Genomic DNA, 10035 nt, shown 5'->3' with positions numbered 1-10035 from the left:
GTGTCACCTTGGGGTTGGCATCTGTTGATTTTCTTTTCCTTTGAGAATTGGTCACGTTTTCCTGGCCCTTTGCTTATCAAGTAATTTTGGATTATATTCTGGACTTTTTGAATATTAAATTGTGTAGATACGGATCCTGTTAAAATTCTCTAAAGGATGCTATTCATTATTATTATCATTATCATTATTACTGTTTTAGCAGGTGATAGAACCAGTTAGCTTCAACCTACACATTTTTAAAATCACTTTCATCCAGCAAGACAGCTGGGTGTGCACCAGCCTCGAACCTGCAAGCAGATCCTCCCTGCCCCCAGGGACTCCAGCCCCACCATGGCAGATTCCCAGCACACATCTGCCCCCTGATGCTGGACCACCTGCACCAACTTCTTGTGCACCCAAAAGGGAAGTCTCCTGTTTGCTGAGATTATATTGTGCCTGGTGATTCTGACCCTCTTCAGTGCCTCAACAGCAGGATATTCCTCTCTGTCTGTGATTGAATTGATCTTTGCTTCTATCTTCTTTGTCATCTACATGTGTGACCTGCACACCAAGATACAATTCATTCACTGGCCTTGGAGTGATTTCTTCCAAGCCCTCATAGCGGCCATCCTCTACCTGATCACCTCCATTGTTGTCCTTGTTGAGAGAGGAAACCGCTCCAGAATCATTGCAGGGGCACTGGGCCTAATTTCTACGGGCCTCTTTGGCTATGATGCCTCTGTCACTTTCCCCTTGCGATAATAAAGACATACAGCAGCACCTACTGACCCTGCTGATACCCTGGCCCTGTGTCAGTGTACTCCCTTCATTTCTCTCTGTAACCTGCAAATAACTCCTCCATCGAATTAACTCCTCCCCCCATCCCTACAGCACTCCCAGCCAACTCCCAGCCCTGTATTGAGGTAAAAGTGCTGCTATTCAGAGAATTTATCTTCCAGCCTGCCAATCACCTCTCCTGGGTGTGCCTAGGTCCCCTCCGCTTATGCAGTATAAAAAAGAGATGCCAGTTCTGTCTGGTGTATGCCCCCACCTAAGCCACAAAATGAGGGAGGAGGGTACCTCAGATTTCAGACTCTAGGCCCCAGGTTGTGACTCACTCCAAATAACCTCTTCAGTGCGGGGGGTGTTTCTATGGGTGGATACATAAATAATAAACGGATTGTTAGAACAGCAACCAAAAAATCCCTTTCTGTGGACAGTGGTTCCAATCTCAGTTCAGTTTCCTAACCTTGCTGATGTTGCTTTGGGTCTGTTCAACCACATACATCTCTAAGAGGTTAGTCTGAGACCTGGTTCGTGGTTTAAATCGTAATTCAATTCTCAAAGTTTTGCTAGGCTGCTTTGGGTCTGTCCCATGCATATGCAGCTCAAGGGTAAGTTAGGAACCTGTCTAGTTTCTTACACAATTTTGAGATATCCTCTTCTCCAACTCACTTCTCTCCAGGATTCCTCCTACATTCTCTGCCCCACAGAGGCCCCCTTTCCCAGTTCTTCTGGGCAAAAAGGCAAGGTTTCTTTTAGAGTTTTAGAGTGCCTGTATCACTGCTGGCAAACAGTTCTGCAGTTGGGGCAAAGCCACAGGAGAAAAGAGGGGAAAAAATAGAAAACTCATTCTCAAATGAATTGCTCCTTCAAGTTTTGACTCCACTCCACAATCCACCTGATTTCATTTACTTTTGAGAGTCCTTAGATTTTTGTGTATTTTGTCCATAGTTTTCACTGTAATCAGCAGGAGAGATGGGCCATAGTGGATGTACTCTAACTTGGTCGGAAGTGGAAGTCACATCCTGATATTAGATGTAAGAAAAAAATTTTCAAGGATGTTTGTAAAGATATGTAAAATGAATATAAGGAAGAGTAAGGTCTTGGTGATCACACGGTCCAATGGAACTCCCTCAGTAGTTGCCTAGAATAGGAAGGGGGTAAGAGTGCTAAGTATAGACAGCACCAATCAAGTGTATTCTTAAAATAACGCACGAAGTCAGAACTCAGGCATTTTAGTTATGCCGAGATGTCTTGATGCCCTTTCTCATACTCTTCTTTTGTGGGTAGTTTGGACAAACACCCTTTAGTGATGTCTAGGATAGTGATTTAGAAATTATGTTACTCAGAGCTCTAGGCATTCCATGGAGCCCTTTCCCCACCAAAAGTAGTGGGGAGAGGGTGGATGCCCTGGTACTACTCCCTGCTTCAATTGCAGCAGCCCACTTTTATCTGTTGTTCTTATTGGACAGTGTTGTAAGATGTCATAACAGCTAGTATTTGCATTGGTAAAAAAAAATAAAAACAAAAATAGAAAGCCACTAGTTTACAGTAAAGAGCCTGGGTTGATCAGCAGTAGCTGTCTGTGATGATGCTTTCCAATTCTTCTCATCGATGCTTGTAAAACAGCTGAGATATTCTAGATAAGAAGTACTGAGGCCTTTTCTGGGATTGCCTGGGGCACTATGGGAAGTTCAAAGCAGTAAAAGTGTTTCTGCTCTTCTGATTTAAAGTGCTTGTCTGAATACTGGAAAATGCAGCATGGGCTGTTACCAGTTTGTGTGCCTTACTCCCTCATTGCCAGAGTAAACCAGTGTTGCTTGATGACTTAAAGCTATCAAACCAGGGTGATACTGCACCTGTTTCACCCCTTTGGAGAATATTTGCTTTTTATGAGGCTCCTGAGAATGGCAAGTACTTAACACAAAGAGATTATTTTAATACTTACATTTAAGGTATCAAGCTAGTGGGGAAGAGACTCTTCCTTGGGTGTCTTATAACACGGAGATTATATAAAGTAAGTTAAACAACCTTGGACCCACACTTTAGGGATGGCTGAGTAACAACAGCATTTAATAGTTCATCTCCCAGCCTTCCATTAAATATTCACAAAGTAATACAAAAAGATGAAAATGAACAATCACTCTCGAAATAAAGGATAAAAGTCAATCATAAAGGAGAATGCTGAAAGTATTTCTATTACTAAATTTTCACTAGTGCCAAACTAAGAAGCAGAATTGATATCTGAGGCATACAGCAATTTTTTTTTTTTTTTTGGTTTGGCCACCCCACGCACTTACGGCATCTTAGTTTCCTGACCAAGGATCGAACCCGTGTCCTCAGCAGTGAAAGCGTGAAGTCCTAACCACTGGACCGCCAGGAAATTCCCCATACAGCATCTTTTGAATATGGAAAGCTGTAAATTAGGTAGAAGGGACTCTGTCTCATGGCTCCCCTAGATTCCCTTCACTGACTGCCCATAGTTTGGGAACACAGAGCTTCCCTAATGAGAAATCTAGGCAGCCATGGCCTTCACTGTGTGGAAACAGATGTCTGAATGGTCAGGGTGCCCCTTCCTGTCATTAACAGCGCCTCTTAACCAATTCAGTTTCTACAATCCCCAGTACACAATAAGGCTTAGGATAAAGAGAGTGGAGACCTTGGGATAGGTAGTCTTCACAAAGGTAAAGAATTTCAGGTGATGTAATACCTTAGTCTTATAGAGTGCTGTATGTCAACTATATCTCAATAATGCTGGAAGAAAAAAAATTAGGAAAAACCCAAAAATTTAATTGACCAATTATGGAAAAAAAAAGAATTTCAGGTAGAGGTAGAGGTAGAGGAACCCTAAAAACAGTGAAAGCTGCAGGGAGGGGTAAAGTTGTGCTTAAGGAAGAGTAAATACAGTTACATTCTCTAGGTTAAACATCCTCTTTCTAATAGAGCATGGGGAAGTGATTCTACTTCATTTCAAAAGAACTACACAAAAGAAATGCTTGCTAAGCAGAAAAAAAACTAGAATAAGGCCTGTGCATATCAAATCACAGAATATTAGAGAAGCAGAGTCCATCAGTACCTAAGCTATATGATAAGGAAACAAAATAACAACACTGCATCTAATCTGTTTTCAAACTCTGGGCCTAGATATTTTTCTCCCAATTCAAAGTTGAGAAAATGGGGGCGGGGGGGTGGGGAATGAGAACTATGGAATAAATTTCTGCAGTATAAGACAAGGAAAATAATCTCTTAAGAAATTTTTTAAAAGTCTTAATCGAATACTGATTTACTACAGGAACAGGAAGAAATTTTAGGAGGACTGTTTTTTAAAAATCTACATGTCCATCAGTGGATGAATAAATGAACAAAAAGTATTTACGTACAATGGAATACTATTTAGCCTTAAGAAGGAAGGAAATTCCTACACGTGCTACATGATGGATGAACTTGAAGATGTTATGCTAAGTGAAATAAGCTAGACACAAAAAGATAGATATTCTATGATTCCACTTATTTGAGGTACCTGAAATAGTACTTCATTCATAGAGTACTATGAATAGTACCAAATTCATAGAGATGAAAAGTAGAATAGTGGTTGCCAGGGGCTGGGGGAAGGGGGTATGGGAAGCTAGTGTTTAATGGGTACAGGATTTCAGTTTGGGAAGCTGGGAAGTTCTGGAGATGGATGGTGGTGATGGTTGTACAACAATGTGAGTATATTTAATACCACTTTTCTGTACACCTAAAAATGGTTAAAGTGGTAAATTTTAAGTTATATATATATTTACTACAGTTAAAAAATGCCCCCAAATCTATAAAAAGAACAAGTCAGTCACAAGAAACTATATAGTATATTGTTTCATTTCTATGAAATTCTAAAACATGAAGAACTAATCTATGGTGATAGGAATCAGAATGTAGATTAACCTTGGTGAGGTGTTTATAGGGAGGGGAAATGAGGAAATATTTGGGAGTGTTAAAAGTGTTCTATAATAGATTTGGTGGTGTTCACACAGTTGTATACATATATAAAACTCCACTGACTTGTACACTTAAGATTTGTGCATTTTACTAGATCTAAGTTATATCTTTTTTAAAAAAAAAACCCATGCGTATGAAATACGAATAGCGTATTAAAAAAGAGAGAGCAGGCTAAATTGAAATGAAAACAGATTAAGGTGAAAAGAAAACAGGGTAGAAAAGTCTTTAAGGAAACCAAGATTTTAAAATGCAGTAACTCAAATAAAATCCATTTGGGAGGTCATATATAGCTGACTCTTCAGGGCAGCAAATCAAACCAGTGTTTCAGAAGACAAACTTGAGAAGCTTTCCCAGAATGTAGAAGAAAAGAACAAAGAGAAATAGAGATAAGGAAGACAAAGACGAGATCCTAGGTATTGATAATAGATGTTCCAAAAGAAGATGAGATAAATGAAGCATATGCAATAAATTAATATATAAGAAAATTTCAGTGAGGTGAAGGAAGACCTTAGTCTTTTCAGAAGTTCCCTCTTCCAGAAAAAATTTATGATAAGAGATCCACCCCTGGGATTATCCCAGTGAAGTTTTTGAATTTCAGAAATACACAAAGAATCCTGCAAGAGTTAAGCAAGAAAATGTTGACTATAAAGTAGCAAAACACAGGTTGGTCTTTTACTTTTCTTCAGTAGCATTAAGTCTAAAAAAAGATAGTGGAGTACACTTAAAGAATTTTAGGGCAAAGATTTACGAAGCAAAAAACTGTATCTATCCATGTTGTCATTGATGTGTGAAGACAACAGACACGCTTAAAGATGTGCTAGATCTCACCTAAGTATTCTTCATTTTAAAATTATTTAAAGTTTTAAACGTGTCACGGGGATGAAACAGACAGTGCGGGGAATAGAGTCAATAACTATGTAGTATCTTTGTATGGTGTCATATTATAACTAGATTTATCATGGTGATCAGTTTGAAATGAATAGAAATATTGAATCACTATGTTCTGTAATGGAAACTAACATAGTGTTGTAGGTCAATTATACTTCAAAAATCAACCAACCAACCAACTAACTCATAGAAAAAGAGATCAGATTTGTGGTTACCAGAGGCAGGGGGTGAGGCAGGTGGGAACTGGATGAAGTCATTCAAAAGGTACACATTTCCAGTTATAAGATAATAAGTACTGGGGATGTAATGTGCAACATTATAAATATAATTAACACTGCTGTATGTTATATTTGAAAGTTGTTGGGATTTCCCTGGTGGTCCAGTGGCTAAGACTCTGCACTCCCAATGCAGGGGCCCCGGGTTAGATCCCTGGTCAGGGAACTAGATCCCACATGCCGCAACTAGAGTTTGCAAGCCGCAACTTAAAAAAAAGATCCCGCACGCGGCAACGAAGATCCCGAGTGTGGCAAATAAGACCTGGCACAGCCAAATAAATAAATAAATAAATATTTGGGACTTCCCTGGCGGTCCAGTGGTTAAGACTTCGCCTTCCAATGTGGGAGATGCAGTTTCAATCCCTGGTCAGGGAATTAACATCCCACCTGCCTCCTGGCTAAAAAACCAAAACATAAAACAGATGCAATATTGTAACAAATTCAATAAAGACTTTAAAAATGGTCCACATCAAAAAAAAAAAACTCTAAAAAAAAAAGTTGTTAAGAGAGTAAATGCTAAGAGTTCACAAGAAAAAAAATTTTTTTTCTGTGTCTTTAACTTTGTATCTATATGAGATGACATGTGTTCTCTTAACTTATTGTGGTCATCATTTCATGATGTACATAAATCAAATCATTATCTGTAGTTATACGGATAAACATATACAGTGCTGTATGTCAACTTCATGTCAATAGAACTGGAAGAAAAAAATAAACTAATTTAAGGTTTTACTTTAGACCACTCAAAAATGAGTAAAAATTAAGGTGCAAGAAAACAAATTCTCTACAAGGACTGGGAGCAAATATGGAAGTTAAAAATACAGAAGTAAATCTAAATGTTAGTTATAATTTAGTTACAGACCTGAAGATAATATTGTAAAACTTGAAAAAAAGAAGAGAGAAAGATAAAGTTGGGCAGAAAATGTGCCCATTTCTATTTCTCATTTAAAAAGAAAGTTTTCAAAAGTTATAGTTTTATTCTTAAATTTATAGTCATAAAAATGTATATTTAACATTGCTTGTGTTTAAAGGTAACTATTAGTAGACTAACAACAAGAATTCTTTATTCCAAAATCCAAATCACTGCAGAAACAAAAGGAAAAATAGCCTGAAGTTTATATAGAAAATTATAGAAAGCAGACATTGACTAAGTAGAAATTTTTTAAAAAGAAAGAATGAAAACCATTTTCCTATGAGCCCTTCCTACAAAAGAATTATTGAATGAAGAACCACTTAACAAAGAAAAGAATCAAAATAAATAACTCAGGAGGGACTTAAGCACAAAGCTATTCATTGCAGCATTGTTTATAACAGGGAAAGATTGGAGCCAACTAAGATGTCCATTAGTAGGGTATTGGTTAAATAAATTGCTATGCATGCAAAAAGTGAACTACTTGGTAGGTGTTAAAAAGAATGAGACAGCTCTATATTTATTGATACAGAACAATCTTCAAGATATATTGTTAAGATAGGGGAAGAAAAATCATGGTTGAGAAAAGTCTATGTAACAAATGTGGATGATTGCGTACTTACCAAAAGAATACAAGAAACTGAACAGCCGTTGCGTTTTGTGTTAAGGAATAAGTGGCTTATGGATAGAGGTGAGAGGAAGAATTAGTTTTCATTGAATACCACATTGTATCTGTTGGATTTATATGTCAGAGTATGTATTAACTGTTCAAAAATTAATTATGTAAAATTTACAGAATATGGATTGGAACAAGAGATACTTATCCTCTCTTAGTAGTTAAATTCACTGTAATTAAGTGTATGATGCAGAAGTTGCTATATTTGGCTTATGTGCAGGGAGAAGTAGGAAGAAATCAGTTCATGGACACAGGGAAAGAATAAAGTAAACCATCAAGAAGCAGAGATGAGAATCATTTAGGCCTGGAAAGTCTGAGCGAGTATCAATGGTTCATCAGAGCTTCTCAACTCTGGTTTCAGTGTCTCTTGACTCCCAGCTAGACTTTCTGCTCTTGCCTAAATTGGCTCAAGTTGGTTCCTTTGTCCTGCAACAACCCTAATGAAATCCCTAAAACCTTGGCAATACAGTTATAAATACAAATGGAAAAATCCTAAATAAACTATTAGAAAATAGGGTTCAACTATATATTAGAATGAGTGTGTGTGTGTGTGTGTGTGTGTGTGTGTGTTTACCTCCAGGGTTATGCTACAGGGTAACACAATATTAGAAACTTATTTACACAATACATATATCAATCATTAGCTTAAGTAAAACAAAAGATATAAAGTAACCTCAACATACACCAAAAAAGCATTTGATAAAATATGAAACACATTCCTAACAAAGGTTCAGAAACAGATTGGAGGGCTTCCCTGGTGGCACCGTGGTTAAGAATCCAAAAAGGGTTTGAGCCCTGGTCCGGGAAGATCCCACATGCCACGGAGCAATTAAGCCCGTGCTCCACAACTACTGAGCCCGCGCTCTAGAGCCCACAAGCCACAACTACTGAAGCCCACGCGCCTAGAGCCTGTGCTCTGCAACAAGAGAAGCCCGCACACTGCCATGAAGAGCAGCCGCTGCTTGCGCAACTAGAAGAAAGCCCTCGCACAGCAACGAAGACCTAATGCAGCCAAAAAAAGAAAAGAAAAGAAAAGAAAAAACAGATTGGATAGACGATTTCACATGCAACTCAGACATGGTTTTAACTATAGTGAGAACATTTACTCTATTTCAATTCTCTTTGTACTCTGATTACAGTAAGTCCCCTACATACGAACCTTCAAGTTGCAAACTTTCAAAGATGCAAACGTGCATCTGGTTCCAGCAAGGAACCAGAACCTGTGCCATCAAGGTCAGGCGTGAGTGAAATTGCAGCTTGCCCTCCGTCTCCTATTGTTGGCGATCCTTCAGCTCTACCATCTCCCACCTCCTCTCCCTCCTCCAGTCTGTAACTCTTCTTACGTGTTCACCTGATGTCAGCCTCTGTATGTCAGCTGTTGTACTGTACTACTCTACTTTTCAAGGTACTGTACTGTAAGATTAAAAATTTTTTTTAGGGACTTCTCTGGTGGCGCAGTGGGTAAGACTCAGCGCTCCCAATGCAGGGGGCCCGGGTTCGATCCCTGGTCAGGGAAATAGATCCCACGTGCATGCCACAACTAAGAGTTTGCAGGCCACAACTAAGGAGCTCGCCTGCTGCAACCCGGTGCAACCAAATAAATAAATTTTTTTTAAAAGTTTTCTTTGTTCTGTGTTTGTTTGTTTTTTATGTATTATTTGTGTGAAAAGTATAATAAACCTATTACAGTACAGTACTATACAGCTGATTGTGTTTGTTGGCTTCCTAGGCTAACTTTGTTGGACTTATGAACGTGCTCTCAGAATGGAACTCGTTCGTATGTAGGGGACTTACTATACTTCCAGGAGAAAGTTTCAGTTTTGCATGTATCTTTAACACTTGCTAATATCCTTTTTTTTTTTTTTAAATATAAAAGAGTTGGCATTAGGCTCAGAGCCTTAAGCAAGCAACAGTAAGTAAACAGAATATAACATTGTTTTGTGTTTTTTTTAGAAAAAATTTTATGGTTACCTTCCATTTATGGGAAGTGATTCTGTTTTTCCATCTTCTTTTTTTTTGTTTGTTTTTGGTTTTCCATATTCTATAATGATGCAAGGTTTCCTTCTTAATCTTAAATTAATTTACTTTTAAAGTTACATTTTAAAAGTGACACAATTTAAGGAAAATGATAAGTAAATAAAAGCACATTGTAGAAGATATGAAATTAGTATTTGACTGATGTGAATTGGTGAATGGAAAGATACTGTCCTAAAATGATAAAGAATATTTATTTTAATCAAAATTAACATCATGCTTAAAGATGAATGATCTCTGTGGAAAACTGCTGAAGGACAAGGATACCTGTCATCTACCTCTATTGCTGTGGCCAAGACAATGAGATCTGAAATAGATGTGAGATATGATTACTGGTGAGAAAGAAACCCAATCATCATTATTTAGAAATCTATGATATTTTATCAAATCTATGATTTGCTCTTTTTCACATTTTAATCTCTCCAAAATTGAGATACATCTCAGAATTAGTGGTTTGTCACAGTTCATCAATGTCCCCTCCTTTTGGTAGCATGTAAAATAATTATGTATCT

The 10035-nt window shown here is 37.9% G+C and overlaps 1 pseudogene; it reads left to right on the top strand.

Moving 5' to 3' along the window:
* The first annotated feature begins 330 nt into the window (after window positions 1-330).
* Window positions 331-849, top strand: LOC118906713 (annotated as a pseudogene).
* Window positions 850-10035: the final 9186 nt, after the last annotated feature.

Source organism: Balaenoptera musculus, chromosome 14 (assembly GCF_009873245.2).
Source record: "Balaenoptera musculus isolate JJ_BM4_2016_0621 chromosome 14, mBalMus1.pri.v3, whole genome shotgun sequence".
Classification (NCBI taxonomy): domain Eukaryota; kingdom Metazoa; phylum Chordata; class Mammalia; order Artiodactyla; family Balaenopteridae; genus Balaenoptera; species Balaenoptera musculus.
Note: the sequence above shows the minus strand (reverse complement) of the source record. Positions and strands in the feature narration are given on the sequence as shown.